The 15,657-nt window shown below is 43.8% G+C and overlaps 1 protein-coding gene across 4 annotated transcripts in view; it reads right to left on the bottom strand.

Moving 5' to 3' along the window:
• Positions 1-15,657, bottom strand: part of RASSF7 (Ras association domain family member 7) — a 123,683-nt gene that overhangs the window by 92,549 nt on the left and 15,477 nt on the right. For 2 of the 4 annotated variants that reach the window (XM_075065069.1, XM_075065070.1), the window contains exons 3-4: positions 15,453-15,578; positions 6,404-6,506 (exon numbers count right to left, since the gene is read on the bottom strand). The exons of 1 other annotated variant lie outside the window; for it this stretch is intronic. The gene's annotated coding sequence lies outside the window, so the exon portion shown is untranslated. The remainder of the gene's footprint in view (positions 1-6,403; positions 6,507-15,452; positions 15,579-15,657) is intronic. One more of the 4 variants, XM_032773431.2, reaches the window with a different exon arrangement.

Below are 15,657 nucleotides of genomic sequence, written 5' to 3'. Positions count from 1 at the left end.
GCTGGATTCGCTACACCCATAGCAGACCAGGAGTACAGCCAGCGCTGCAGCCAGGGAGTTGCAGCGCTGGCTGAGCTTTGTAAGTGTGGACACCGAGTAAGTTGCAGCGCTGTAACCCCCTCACCAGCGCTGCAACTTGCAAGTGTAGCCAAGCCCTGAGAGAGAACTGAAGTCACAGATAGGGGAGTGCCTTGCCCAAGGGAACAGAGTAAGTCTGCAGCAGAGTTGGGGACAGAACCCGGGCCTCCTGATTCCCAAGCCTGCAATCTAGCTACTAGACAACACTGCCCTCTCTTACAGGACTCTATTCTATGCTTTAGGCCAAATACAAGTTTACTCCACACACTAGGAGAATGAGGAACCTACTAGTGAAAAGGGACATTCCTTTTGTATTTTGCATGAACAACTCCCATTATTTATTTTAAAACATTACATTTTCCCCCTTATATGACATCAGTAGGCATGCCCCAGTGAGCCACATTAATACCCCTTCCCCCATTCTTTATACTTTAGAAGTGTGGGTACTCTAGAACTTGCAGCAGGGATCTGACTGTGAGAACTACTGTGTTCCCTTTCCCTACTCTGCCAGAGTGAGCTCAGTTTCCCCATCAGCAAGGGGTGGGTAGGGAGAATTAATTAACATCTGTAATGATGTTTAAGATCCTTGAATGAAAGGGCAAGGTAAGCATCACGGATTTATGATTTAAGGGCAGAGGGTTACTATTAAAGGGCAAATAATTATTAACAACCTAGCAGGTAGAGAGGTACGAGTCCGGAGCCATCTGATTGCTAAATCTCTTGTTAGTTTCCCTTCCCTTCTTCCCCTCAAGTGGAAAGCTTTCCCACGCCAGCTGCTACATCCACTTGGTGGCAAAAGTTCAACTAGAATCTTTCAGCCATGAGAGTTTGATGCCTTGTCCTTTACACAGACAACACAGGTTTGTCAACAGCATCAGCCAGCAAGGGAACGAGCCAGGCAGGAAAACAATATAAAGGAAGTTTCCATGGGGAGGACGCACATGGCATTTCCACAACCGAAGGCAGGATGAAAGAGAAGATTTTGTGGTCAGTGTCAGGCCACAGACTAGCTCTGTGAGAGCAAACAGATCTCTGAACACATCAGTGCAGATTCACCCTGCCCAAGCTCTGCAGGGAAAGGGGAGCAGCAGATAGTTGCGGCTCCCTGATCCTGAATTGCCAGGCCCTGATGTAAATTAAAGTTGCAGAGCAGAAGCTCTAACTTATGCCACCAGCTTAAAGCTATTGATGAGTCATAGTCATCCTGTGATCAACCACTACAACAGGTCTTTCTCCTCTGTCACTTCCCACTAATACGTCCCCAGTTTATAGCAAAAATTCTTGTTGTTAGTCCCTCAATGCATGACCTTGTATTTTGAGCTATTCAATTTCATCCCATTTCTATTACTCCAGTTTATAAGGTTGCCCAGATCCTCTTGTAGGATATTCCTAATCTCCTCTGTACTGGCAATACCTCCCGACGTTGTGCCATCTGCAAATTTTATTAGCACATTCCCACTTTTTGTGCCAAGATCAGTAATAAAAATATTAAATAAGGTTGGTCCCAAGACCAAACCAGGAACTCTACTAGTAGCCTCCCTCCAGCCTGACAATTCACCTTTCAGTACGACCCGTTGTAGTCTCCCTTTTAACCAGTTCCTTATTTCTCATTTAATCCCCATCTTCTCCAATTTAACTAACAAATTCCCATGTGGAACTGAATCAAATGCCTTCCTGAAACCCAGGTAGATTACATCTACTGCACTTCTTTTGTCTTAAAAAAAAAAATCAGTTTTCTCAAAGAGGATCAGGTTGGTCTGACACGATCTACCCTTTTAGAACCATGTTGTTTTTTTATCCAAATTACCATTAACCTCTATGTCCTTAACTACTTTCTCTTTCAAAATTTGTTCCAAAACTTTGCATGCAACTGAGGTCGAACTAACAGGCCTGTAGTTTCCTGGATCACCCCCCCACACCACCCTTCTTAAAAAACAGGAACCATATTAGTAATTCTCCAATCACAGGGTACAACCCCCAAGTTTACAGATTAATTAAAAAATGCTCGCTACTGAGTTTGCAATTTCATGTGCCAATTCCGTTAATATTCTTGGATGCAGATTATCTGACCCCTACTCCTCATTTTAGTCCCATTAAGATGTTTGAGTTTGACTTCCACCTTGGATGTGGTAATTTCTATCTCTTCCTTCCTATTATCCACCCTGCCACTACACCAAGCTCTTCGTCAGCCTCATTAAAAACCGATGCAAAGTATTTGTTTAGGTTTTGGGCCATGCCTAGATTAACTTTAATCTCCACCCCATTTTCAGTGTTTAGTGGTCTGTATCCCATACTGTAAGGTCATATTTGAGCAGTTGCATTGTTAGCCTCTGTGTCTGTGTAAATCACCAAGCAGAAGAGGGTTGATCTTCAACAGAAGGTGTTACACACCCATCCCAAAAAGAAAGATCCACCCATACCAGAGGGACAATTGTGGGAAATTACAACTGGAATTTCCTTACCTATCAATAAGGGCATGGCTACACTTGCAAATGTAGAGCGCTTTGAGTTAAACCAGCCTTCGCAGAGTGCAGTAGGGAAAGCGCTGCTGTCTGTCCACACTGACAGCTGCAAGTGCACTGGCGTGGTCACATTTGCAGCGCCATTGGGAGCAGTGCCTTATGGGCAGCTATTCCACAGAGCACCTCTTCCCATTCTGTATTGGGAAGGGGGTGCTGGGGCTTGTGGGAAGGGGGTGGTGGGGCATTCTGGGTCCTGTCCCAATGCCCTGTGATGCATCAGTTTGCATCCCAGCAATCCCTGTGCTTCCGTCCACATTTGGTGCCATCTTTCAACGTTTTTTGTACTACACGCTCTGACTTCCCTTTCGGTCGGCAAGAATGGAGCCCGAACTGCTGAGGAATATGCTGATGAGTCTAGCCAGCATGTCACGTTTGGCAATCGAGTTACTCCTTAAGATTCAAACTGACAGCGAGGACTCCGATGATGATATTGACTCGAGTAACGCATACGACACGAGATTGCTTGTGGCATTCAGGGGTACTGAATGCCCCCTCTAGTAAGGTTAATAAGGGGCACTGACTACCTTAATGGCAATTCTCCTTTATTTGGGCTCCTGCCAGCCAACCCCCGGCAGCCTCCTGCTCCAATGGAATGTCTTAGCACTCACGATCTGTGATATCTCAGCTCCTCAGTGGAACATGCTTCAGGGTGAGGTAGGATGGGGCTTTTGGTTAAGACACTGGGGTAGAACTCCTGAGAAGATCTGGGTACAATTTCCAGCTATGCCACAGACTGCCTGTATGACCTCAGGCAAGTTACTTACATCAGTCCCCCATCTATGCAATGGGGATAATATTATTGCCTTTCTCCCAACCTTTGTCTGTTTAATCTATTTAGACAAAGTTCTACAGAGCCAAGTTTGTCTCTTGGTAGATATATTTACAGGGCCTAGAATGATCGTACCCTCCATGCTACTGGAACAGAGAATAACTATTATAGACACGCTAGAGAGGAGCAGGGATTCATTTTCTGTTTTGCAATTTCTTTTATTATAAAAACATCATTACCCTAAGGGGTTTTAAATCAATAGCAAATAGGTAAAAACATTAATGTGTCTCATTTACTTTCCATGTCAGGAATGTAGTGCTAGGTTAGGCCACATGACCATGTCTCAGGCAACTGAAACAGTTGGAAATGCAAAGATAATAAAAATTTGTTACCTACGGAGAATACAGTTTATTATAACATCTACCCGGTAAGGCTGTATTCTTAATTAAGGGTTTTCTAGTGATTGCAGAAATCATAAAACTCAAATATGGTTTCATTTGTACATGTCACAAGCACTACAGAGATAGAAATACTGCCTACATGCACAGTCAGGCATGTACTTCATTTTTCATTGTAATGCTTAGGCAAAAAAAAGCAGATATCTCTAGATACATGAAGTACTTAGAGCCCCCTTAACCATAGTATCTGAGTGCCTCACAACCCTGAATGTATTCACCCTCAACACCCCAATAAGATAGCATTTCCCTATTATCCCCATTTTACAGATGGGGAACTGAGACAGACAGACTAAGGCTGTGTCTATACTAGAGAGCTTACAGCAGCGTCACTGTAAGATCTCACTTGTAGCCGCTCTATGCTAACAGGTCAAGCTATCTCATTGACATAATTAATCCACCCCAACGAGAGACGGTAGCGCTGTCCACGCTGGCACTTCTGTCAGTGTACCTTATGTCACTCAGGGGGGTGTTTTATTCAGAGCATAGAACTGAACTTGTGTAATTGATTAGTGATTCTTGAGACAACTTAGAGGGCCCTGCTTTTCAAAGGGCAAGTGCTCAGAATTTAAGATAAGCCCAGAAAACAGAGGTACCCAAAAATCACTAGACACTTTTCAGAAATTAGGCCATTTAGTTTTTAAGTAGCAAAATAAAGACTTTCAAGGATCAATGGGGAGAATCTTCCACTTTAGGATGTCAGCAAGTATTTAGAAGTGATCAAAAGTTACCCTCAGGCCAACTTACAGCAGTGGACAAAGATCATGTTTTATCTGCCTATCTTGAGGGTCTTCCATTGCTACCTTCCTACCCCTCCACCCCAAGTAACAACCACAATATCTAAGTAATGTTGCCATACCCAAAACATACATTCCAACAACAGGACTGGAAATTATCCCCATTCCCAGCTGATCAGAAGGAGAAGGAGAGGATTCTGAGGAAGGAGGTGTTTCTAGAGCATGGGTGAGCAAAAATACAGCCCACAGGCCAGATCCAGCCCATCTAACATTTCTCTGTGGCCCGTCATGCTCTTTGGTTGCCCCCTCGCAATCTTCAGGCCACTAAAAGTCCCACAGCACAGTGGGGGGCTTGCTGCAGCCCCACATTGCTCCCAGAAGCGGCCAGCTGCTGCTAGCATTTCCCTGTGCACTCCTGTTGGGGGGCGAGGCAGCTCCATGCACTGCCCCACCCCCTGCACCATCCTCACAGCTCCCATTGGACGGAAAACGTCCAATGGGAGCTACAGGGGTTGTGCTTGCAGGTAGCACATAGAGACCCACTGCCCCCTGCCCCTCACAGGGCATGCAGAGATGTGCCAGTGCCAGCAGCTGGCCACTTCCAGGAGTGACGTGGGGCCATGGCATGCAAGCAGCCTGCCTCAGCATCCTGCTGTGCTACTGGCCGGGAGCCACCTGTGGTAAGCAACTCCCTGCCAGAGCCTGCACCTTGCACCTCCTCCCGCAGCCCGACCTTCTGCCCCAGTAGAAATGTGCGGCCAGTGACAACTTACCAAAATTTGTGGAGTGACCCCCCTGCGAAAATTATTGCCCATCCCTCTTCTAGAGGATAGTTACCCTCACACTTTTAAAGCCCTTAAGGAATACAGCTGTGCCATGGTACCATGCCAGGCACCAGTGGTGATTCCACAGTAACTGGCACAGTGCACTGCCACAGGGCAAGCCCAGAAGGAACTGATTCCTGCACCTCCATCAGTGCAATCTCTTCTTTAGCAATACAAGGCCTGTTCCAAACCCCGCTGAAAATTTCAGGATCAGGCCCATGGAGGGAAGTAGAGAGATGGCAGTTGTTAGAGAGCTTATTCCTTCACTCTCCACTTCCTTGGTCTTTCTTGCGTGAATAGAGAACAATACCCAAAGTCCGAAGGTGCAAACAATTCGATGTTTATTGGGGTAAACTTCTACCAAACTTAAATCCAAGTTCCTTTTTCCTTATTTTCGAATCCCAGCTTACTTCCTGTTTGTCCCTAATTTATATAGTAATATTCTTAGCTATACCTTAACCAATCACTCTACTAAAATTTACCTAACCAGTCCTAACATATTGTAACATGATTAACTAACCAGTTATATCCCATGACCTTAATTAGGTTACACCCAGCAATATTAATTATACTGCAGACAAACAATCACAGAACCAGCCAGAGACCATGCAAATAAACATACAAAACAATACAGAAGTGAGGATTTCGCAACTACATCTATACAGACATAAGGGTTTTCCAGCTGTCTATTGATAAGTGAGTTCTTACCAGACAGAAAACTATCAAACTAAATTTCCTTTTACATGTTTTAGGCTCTTTCCTTTCTCTGGAGGTGATAGATCATATCACCTTCCTAACAGCCCCAGATTGCCTTATTTCAATATGACTAAACAAGGCCTTAGACTGTCACAGTGAAAGAAGGACCTTACACAAATAGACAATGATTTTGATTCTTTCTTTTATACGTCTGAAACTTGCTAAATTATAAAAATACACCTAAATTCTTAAAGTATAGGCCTTTGCAGACAGGCTTGAATATCTATATCCTAACAGCAGTAAATAAACTCACTTCACGTACCTCTCTCCTTTATTCCCACTGTATATGGAGTATTGGTCATCAGTAGCATGGGCTACTACTTTGGAGGAAGTACATTCCTAGCTGTCTATGGACCTGCAAATAGCTGAACAAGAGATAAAACTTCAAGGAAAGTTGCTTGAAATCACATCAAAGCTAAAACAGAGGCGCCCAGCTGGGAATCCATTTTAAACAGTTTCTTAATCCAAAAGCCGATACATCAGTCGCTGATTTAAACATCTGCCTGACAGGCAGGGCGGGCAGGGCCAATGATCTTCCAGCCTGTTGCACATAGATCATGGGAGAAAGCATGTGGTAAATACACTAACTCATGAGGCTCCCCAGGGAAGAGCAGTCTCTTGTGCCTGTTCTGAACTGGTACTGCTCACTCTGATGAGTTAGAGGCAGGGAGAACCACCAGATGGTATAATAATTCCCCTTCTCCTGCCCCAATCAACTCACAATTTTTGGTGTTTTTCTTAAAGCCCTAGCTCCAGTGGCCTGTTATTACATGGGAATCTCACCTTTCACTAAAAACAAAATTTGCTTTTAGCCTGCATAGTAATGGAGAAAGGTCTTGTTGTCAAGACCTGAGTGTATTATTCCAAAGGCTCAAAACAAAATGCAACTAGAGGGCAAATAAAAGAAAAACATTGTTAAACACACATCCTGATTCTGGGAGGCTGGATGGTTTGAGCATTGGCCTGCTAAACCCACGGTTGTGAGTTCAATCCTTGAGGGGGGCATTTAGGGATCTGGGGCAAAAATCTGCCTGGGGATTGGTCTTGCTTTGAGCAGGGGGTTGGACTAGATGACCTCCTGAGGTCCCTTCCAACCCTGATATTCTATGATTTCTAAAGGCTTGGGGATTGGTGATTCTGCTTCCTTTTATTCTACATTATTTTGAGAGTAAATGTCTTTTGAATATCTACATAGCTGACAACAGGGTTTGTGACTTGTCCACATGACCTTCAGGAGACAGGCCTGGGAACTTAAATGCATAACTCTGCTAGAAGCTAAAAATCACATTCTCACCTACTAACCCTGTTAAAGTGCTCACTTCATTTAAGTGGTTTTTTATAACATGTGTTAATCCCTTATGTTTAACAATCTGTCCCACTTTGTATTTAAGGGCTTGACCAAAGGGTGTCTCCCATGATGTAGGTGCTCCACCCATGTCCCTAGAGGCAATAACTAGGTCGACAGGAGAATCCTCCCATTGACCTAATGTTGTCTACACCAGGTGTTAGGTTGGTTTAATTGGGTTGTTTGAGAGAGTGGGGGTGGATTTTTCACACCCCTGAATGACAGCTTTATACTGACTTAATTTCCTAGTGTAGAGCAGCCTTTGAGGTGTAAATTTCCCAGACCTGAAGAAGAGCTTCTTCCACCAACAGAAGTTGGTCCAAAATTAAAGATATTACCTAACCCACCTTGTCTCTCATATGCAAGCTGCACATGTCTCTCTGTCAGTACTCTGAGAATGGGTGCCCCTTGGCTGGGCAGTAAAAAATGACACTGGGTCAGAATTGAGGTGCATTATTAGTGCCATGGGCTCAGGACTAGAGTAGCAGGAAGTGATATAGGTCCAGATGGAGGTGCACTGACAGACCTGTTGGGAGGCCCAGCACAAGAATAGCAAGGCATGCTGCAGATCTGGACTGAGGTGCACTGGAAAAAGGACCTCACACTGTACCTGCCTGCATCTACACAGTTCACCTCCTGTAAGCCTGCCTTCTAGGCCCTGTAATATTCAGGACAAGTAGCAACTTTTAGTTTGGGTCTCCCGTATGTCTATATGGCAATCTCCCCTGAGAGTGTTTGTCCCTGGGGCTACCAGATCAGGTCTGTTTTGATGCCAGCTCAGGAGGACGTAACAGGAAGAATCTCTGCATCTTGACAGCTTCATCAAAGCAGGGAACTATTCATGCCAGACTGACCCACTTGCAACGCTGCTTGGGACCAGGGAAAGCTTCTGGATTTACCCTACGTGTCGAGGGGCATAAAATTTAGGATACCGAGAGGACAGTTGAGTCTAAATTTATTTTAGGCCAGATCCAAGTGCAAGCACCTACTGGAGTCCTCTGAAAAGCTATTTCCTATTAAATATGTTGCTCCAGTTCACTTGGCTGACAAGCTTTTCTCCAGCTACCTCTGCCAGTTTGTTACAATGTCATTCACTACACAGCCAGGAGGATATAGTGCACTGAAGGAATAATTGAGACAATCTCTTAATTAAGGGATAGATGCAACACCCCTGGTTAAAGCAGCCTCTTTGCTCCTTTAGTCATAGTCTGTGAGATACACAGCTAAGTTTGTTTGTACTATATATGCTACTTACTATATGTTAGTGCTTTTCATCGTCAAAGCACTCTGAAATATTTAATTAACTTATTTCTACCCTCCTGTCATGTGGGGATACTAATTCCCACATTACACCTGGGGGGAAAAATGAGGCATAGAAAAGTTAAGTGACTTGCCTGATGCCGGAGAGGGAGTTGTAATGATGCCAGGAATTAAAAAACAAAAAAACCCCACTCACCGGTTCCTGGCTTCCAGTCTGGTGCTCAGACTAGTAGGCCATCCCTCTTTATGGCAAGGTGTAGAATAATAAATACCTAGCTCTCAGATAGTGCTTTTCCTCTGTAGATCTCAGAGTGCTTTACAAAAGGCACAGAAGAGTGAAGTGACTTGCCCGAAGTCACTCCACAGCAGAGCTGGGAATAGAACCCAGGTCAGAGTCCCAGTCTAGGAGTCTATCCATTAGGCCGCACTGCTGCTAGAATAATCTCCTTTATCTTGTGCACGTGAGGAAGTTAGTTACGTACTCTAGTAAGTTAGCTGCATATAACACAGGGAGCAAAAAGAGCAGGTGGTAGGTAGCAGAGATGGGAGAATAGTATTTATGAACATGTGTTTGATTAAGAGCTTCAAATTCACTCCCGTAGTATTTGTGGCCCATCAAACATATGTACAAGCTAAATTCTCTTTACAAAAAAGTTCACAAAAAGAAGAAGTGTTGCAAATACTCTGTGCATGGAACCTTATACCCCTCTCAGCACCACTGCTTTTTTACACTGGGGTAATTCCACAGGATTCAGGGGTGCTGTTCTTGATTTACACTGGTGTAAGTAAGAGCAGATTCAGGCCCTGTGTGTTTACAGGTTTACCTAAATCAATTTTAAAAATCTACATAGTTAAACTAGTCATCAATCATTATCATGTTCCTATTATGCCTCTGGCATTTAGGGCAGTGATGAAGCTCCTCCACTCCTGTCTGTTTCTGGGGGGCCTTTTGATGGTTCCCCAGCTCTGCCCCAGGTTTTTTGGCTCTGCTTCTACAGTTCTTCATCACATTGTTTTCGGGTGACCTTGTTTTTGCTTGCCTTCAGGTGTCCATCTTATTGCTACTCTGGCAATGGAATCAGTTTCCATCCGAAGCACATGACGGATCCATCTCCAATGCTTCCTGGCAAGGATGGTGCTCAGATTCTCTTGGATGCACTGTGTCAATAGATCTTGGTTTGAGATTGTTCTGGGCCAAAAGATACGGAGGATTTTTCTGAGGCAGGTTGTTTGGAATGAAGACAGTTTGGACATGTCATACTTTCTCATTCCCCAGCCTTCTGCACTCTAAAGTAGTGTTGAAAGTACACAGCTCTGATCAATCTTGAAGTTTGGTTTTGGTGTTGTATTTTGATGATTTCCAGACTGTATTTAAGCTCCTGACGGTGTTCCTGGCTTTACTGATTTTATTCTGGATTTCCTGGCTTGTTCCACCATCCTGGCTGATGGTGCTGCCCTCTTCTTCATCAACATCTGCAAATGCTTGCAACCTGTTCTTTAACTGCAGAACAAAGGCTTTCTGTATTTCAAGGGACTTTAGCCTGTCAACATCATAACATCTATGTCCCTTGTTTGGTGGGCCCACACGTCTCAGTTTCAGCTTGATAGAGGCTGTCACAAGGTGGTGGTCGCTGCCTACACCTGCACCTCTTTCCCTTCAGCTGGAGAGAATTTTGGGAGGAAAAACCCCTAAGAAGTACTGTATGCAGTGTTGTTGTAGCTGAATTGGTCCCAGAATATTAGAGGAAAAAGATGGGTGAGGTCACATATCAAACTCATCCATTTCATCCTCACCTATAACAATGGTATTTTGTTCAACGTTGGGAACAGCCCCAGGGTACTAGGATGGCTCCCCAATATGCCAACAGATCTTTAAGGGGGCACTGCAAGGCTTCAGTCCCCTTGCGGATCCCACCCTTAGTCACATAAACAGGACCAGGCTCTTTCCTTCAGGAAAAAATACATACAACCCATAAGCATTAAAACACCTAGGAAGACAATCTCCTAGTGTAGAGATTTATATTATGTGTAATTTTGTCCATGTGCCGGAAGAAACCTTGTTAAAAAGGAGAGAGAAACACTCCTTTTCTTTGCCTCTTAATCAGGCAAATTAGAAAGGGCCCTGGCAGACAACTGCAAATTATGAGTCAATTTACCAGAACAATCACAGGGTGTCAGATCCACCTGATTAGCTGCTGTACTGACAGACTGGTGGTGACAGTTGTAACAGCCCCTTGGCTATCTTCAGTTAACACTTTCCTTTCTTCACACCATCTCAAATGGCCCCAATCTTAGCCAGTCAGTTGCTCCTGTCTATAAAGGGTGCTTCAAGATTTGCTCATGTTGTAGGTTCCGCACTCCTTGCCACCCCCACCTCAGCTTCCCTGATAATGCCCACCTCTGTAAAGCACTTTGAGACTTTGCTGATGAAAAGCACCACATAAGAACTAGCCCTAGGGAGGGGATGGTCCCAGTCTCAGAAAGTGGAATACGGTGCAGCAGGCAATTCTGTTTTGAACAGGGGGCTTGCTTCCCTCCTGGCACCTACTCAGACTGAAAACATCCAATGGTAGGGGAGAATGACTGCCTTGCTAGCTGCAGTTGCTGCAATGAATACAAGCACCCAGGGGGAGGAGGGGAGGGACAGCCCTAAAGCCACAGGTGAAAATTCTGGGCTCTCCTGTACACTCAGGCTAGGTAGCATCTTGAGTGGCCATTCTTGTATTAGCCTATATAGATTGGGGAACCCCAAATTTTGGTATCTACCTGTGCTTGAAAGCTCCATGCACCTAAGGTGAGCAGGAATCTTTCCTGAGGAATGTCAGGAATATCTGCATTTCATTAAAAAAAAAAAAGTCTCTAGCCTTTCTGGCTGCCAAGCTCACCTTCCAAATGGCTATTGCTACAACAAATCAGCAATATCAAACAAGGCAACAAATCATTCCTCATATATGGTTACCTTTAGAATTATAGTCCAAATGACTACACACCTCTTTAGGTAATGTGCATTAACCGGGACGTCTCTAGTCCACTAGCTTCTCATTAGCACTCAATCATCTTGTGACAAATCATTCCACCTTAATCACCAATGCTACAAACTGACAACTGCCAGCTCCTCCAATCAATAGCATACATCAGCATTAAACCTTAGTAAATTCACTCCAATATTAACCCCAGTCTTCTTACAGTAATTAGTTGCTAGAGATATTTACATCAGGTGCAAACAGCACAGGGAACATTATAATCCCACCCTAATCAAATCAAACTTTCTTCATGAGAGACAGTGGGTGTTTATTCCATAAAAAAACAGAAAAGAAATTATTTAGTGATTCTCTGAGATGGCCTTTCTTCCCCAGTTAAAAAAGAACAGAACAGAACAGCCAAATACAAAGCTGAAATTCCTGCTTACTGCCTGGAATGGATTAGTAGCTCGTTCTTAAATTTTACAACACTGTCCATAGCTTGAAATCTAGCAGATTTTACCTGTTTGACCCACCAGGAATACAAAGTAGATCATAATTGGATAAAGTGGTCAGGGTCTGTCTTGGTCTGGACGTGAATAGTATTGCCAACCTCAAACATTAAACACACTAAATCAGGCCAACAATCATGGAATTTAAAAAAAAACACACACGTTGGGCTCAGTTCATTAATCATCTGGTTTCTGAGCCTTCAGGGTCCACTTGAGTCACATTCTGAAGCTCCTTTCTCGAACCAGGAGGGCTATTAAGTTAATATCAGCTTTTATTAAAAAAAAACAAACAAAAAAGTCTCACTAATCACAAAACCCCAGTTCCTGGGTTCCTAAAAAATGTATCAAATATCATGAGACTTGTAATAAAAATTGTGAGCTTTAGCAACACTGTGTAAAGCACTTTTCTGCTGCTAAAAAAAGAAGCTATTTAAAACAGGTGATAAATTAGCCATTTAGAAGCAATGACAAGGGATAAGAAGGCTCAAGGAATTGGTTCTGGGCTTCTATTTCTTGATCATTAGTTCAAATCCAGGCCAATGGTAACCAAAAGTTATTTTCCTAGGATGGCTGCTCAATGAGCTATTGTGAAGTAAATTTGAGGACTCAATTCACTTGACAGATGTCCCCTCACAAAAATCACCACAATGGCCTACTTCTCAACAGTATCCTCACATAGTCTCTTCAATGCTTGGCCTATCCCACCATTGGTGTGGCAAGTTCTCTTATAGCTCTTTCCTGGACCCCCCTAAACCTTCCATGTCATCAGGACTCTTTGACTTCCTGGATCCCAATAGGAACAATCGAATTTGTGAGCTGGAACATGGGCTGCTGGAATCCCATATATTCTGTGACAGCAGAATTTGTAGTGGAATCCAACCGTTGCTCCAGAACCTCAGCTCTCTTCCTTCCTTTCCTAGATCTTATGCTTCCAAAAAATGTGAACCAAGTATAAATGAATGCTGTGATGTCTGCTTGGATCTGAAGACAATCTGAACAAAATAGCACTAAATGGGGCTGAACTGGCCAATCAATCCCAGTGGATTGTTATTCTGAACCTAAAAATAATTTGTCAACATTGTTAACTATTTCACTGCTGATTATTTTACATCCGCCGAATGTACTCCTTCTACAATTCCAAACTGCCTACCTACACTTTCTAATGCCACAAATGCTCTCTGCTCAACTGCCACAACTTGACACTTCCTCCTGACAATTTATTTGTAGAAATTGTGTTACCCATGTTTACTTTCTGGTATATCAAAAGCTGAAGCCCATATAAAACTGAATATACTATTAGAATAAATACAGGGCAACTGTACTGATATTCAATTTCATTCATTATTTATTATTTGCATTGCAGTACTGCCTAGCAGCCCCAATCATACACCATGATGCTAATCACTCTACAAACACTGAACAGAAAGACAGTCCCCACCCTGAAGAATTTGCAATGTAAGTACAGGCAAGAGACAACAGGTGGATACAGACAGATGGAGTGAAAACAGGGAAACAATGAGACAGTATCAGTCAGAATGATAGGCAGTAGTCTCAGTACACCAGCTGCCTAACCTTTAAAACCATTAAAGAGCTATATTTTATATGTAAATTAAACTACTGCATATTTCCAGTCTGGTGCATGAGTGTGTCACCAAATGAAGGAATCCTCCATGAGAACTTGCTTATAGAGTACAAGTTTGCCTCCAAGCGTAGAGCTGCTTCGGGTGGATAGTATCAGTTACAATGGAACAGTGATCTTCTGTGATCCTTAACTGACCAAGGGAAGAAGCATGGTCTTGTGGTTAAAGCACTGAATTAGCAATCAGGAGGCCATGGACTCCCTGTGTGACTCCGGGGAAATCTTGTGCCTCGGTTCCACATTTGTAAAATGTGGAATAATAATACTCCCTCTGTTTTGTCTATTTACAAGTTCTTTGAGGGCAAAGACAGTCTCTAAGTGTATGTACAGCACCTAGCACAATGGGAGCTGAGTCTCAAGGTGCTACTGCAATATAAGTAATAAGCTGCAAACAGAAAGATCTTTGCATTGTGACAGTGTCATCACATACCGAAGCAATGTGTCATGATACTGCATTATGATGTCACATAATACATTCAGGACTGCATCTGTCTTCACAAGCCAGGCCTGCAGCACAGCCCTTCAGCACAAATTGGGGCTCTTCTGGAATGGAAGGCAACCTTAACAGAGGATTTATAACCCCAAGAGCCTTGCATGATGACACTGTTAATTTGCTTGCTCATATTTTCACAAATGCTGCTCTATGAATTTTTCCTTTGCACAACACCTTGCAATTCTCACTGAAGGCTGATTGGACTCACCCTCTGTTTCTGCACTCTGCATCCCAGATTTCTCAGACAGCCCCTTCTTTACAATGCACTCTTCACAATCACAGCAGCTTCCCTAGATTTAACTGAGCCCTTCCTTTCTCAGCCCTCCTCCAGGCTGCAGAGGAACAGAACATTAGATAGGCACAGGTTTTTCTCTGTTTGTGCTAAAGTGATCATTTTCAAGAGAAGCTCTCTCAGCAAGACAGGTTTCTTTTGTTTAAGCCCAAATCCACCTTCTCTGAAGCATAATGTATCCAGCAGAACTGCAAGTCCTGGAGGTCCGGATGGATTTTGATCAATCAAGCAAACCAAAAACAATCTGACATCATTTGCTAGTCCTAATTTTCATCTTTCCAAAAAACAAACCTTGAAATCCCTAAAATAGCTATGTATTTTTAAGCCTTTTTCAGTGGCCACTTCTTGAGCTATCCCTGTTCCACAGTCAAACCTGCAGTAAACGTTGTCTCTAGTATGCGTACACACCAGATCCTCTGCTGGTGTGGCTGCACTGAAGTCAGTGAGGCTGTGGTGACTTAGACCAATTTACGCCTGCTGAGGATCTGGCCCTGAGTCCTCTCTTACTCAACCATTTTAAAGTTTTGACTACAATTCTGCCTGACTTCTTGTTGCACACTGGTCTGAGGCGATGGATTTCTTTTTTAATGGCCTCTTGCAACAGGTTCCCCTGTACATGTACAGATTTGGGATGGCCTGAGAGCGCTCTCCTGGTAATAGGAAACAGATGGGTGATGTGACAAGCGAGTTAACACAAATAGGGACCCCCCACAATGCGCACATCACACCAAAATAGACACAAAGCTAACTGCAACTCAAACGTTTGAGCAGAAAGGAAGAGGACAACTGGGAATTAACACAAGCAGGTACCTGGAGAAAGGCTGGTGACCCACTTGATGCTTCTTGGTGCGTGCCGCTTGCCTTTCTTCAGTGCCTGCAGCACTTCTCTTGGGGCCAGGAAAGCATGGCTGGCCTACTTCTCGTTGCCACGGCCACCTAGGCTTTCAAAAAAGGAGCTGGTGACCAATCAGACCTCTGGTTGGAGCACACTCAGCCGTGAGTCATGTGATGCCAG

The sequence above is a fragment of the Chelonoidis abingdonii genome, chromosome 4 (genome assembly GCF_003597395.2).
Source record: "Chelonoidis abingdonii isolate Lonesome George chromosome 4, CheloAbing_2.0, whole genome shotgun sequence".
NCBI classification, from domain to species: domain Eukaryota; kingdom Metazoa; phylum Chordata; order Testudines; family Testudinidae; genus Chelonoidis; species Chelonoidis abingdonii.
The sequence above is the reverse complement of the archived record's forward strand: the minus strand, read 5'-3'. Positions and strand labels throughout refer to the sequence as shown.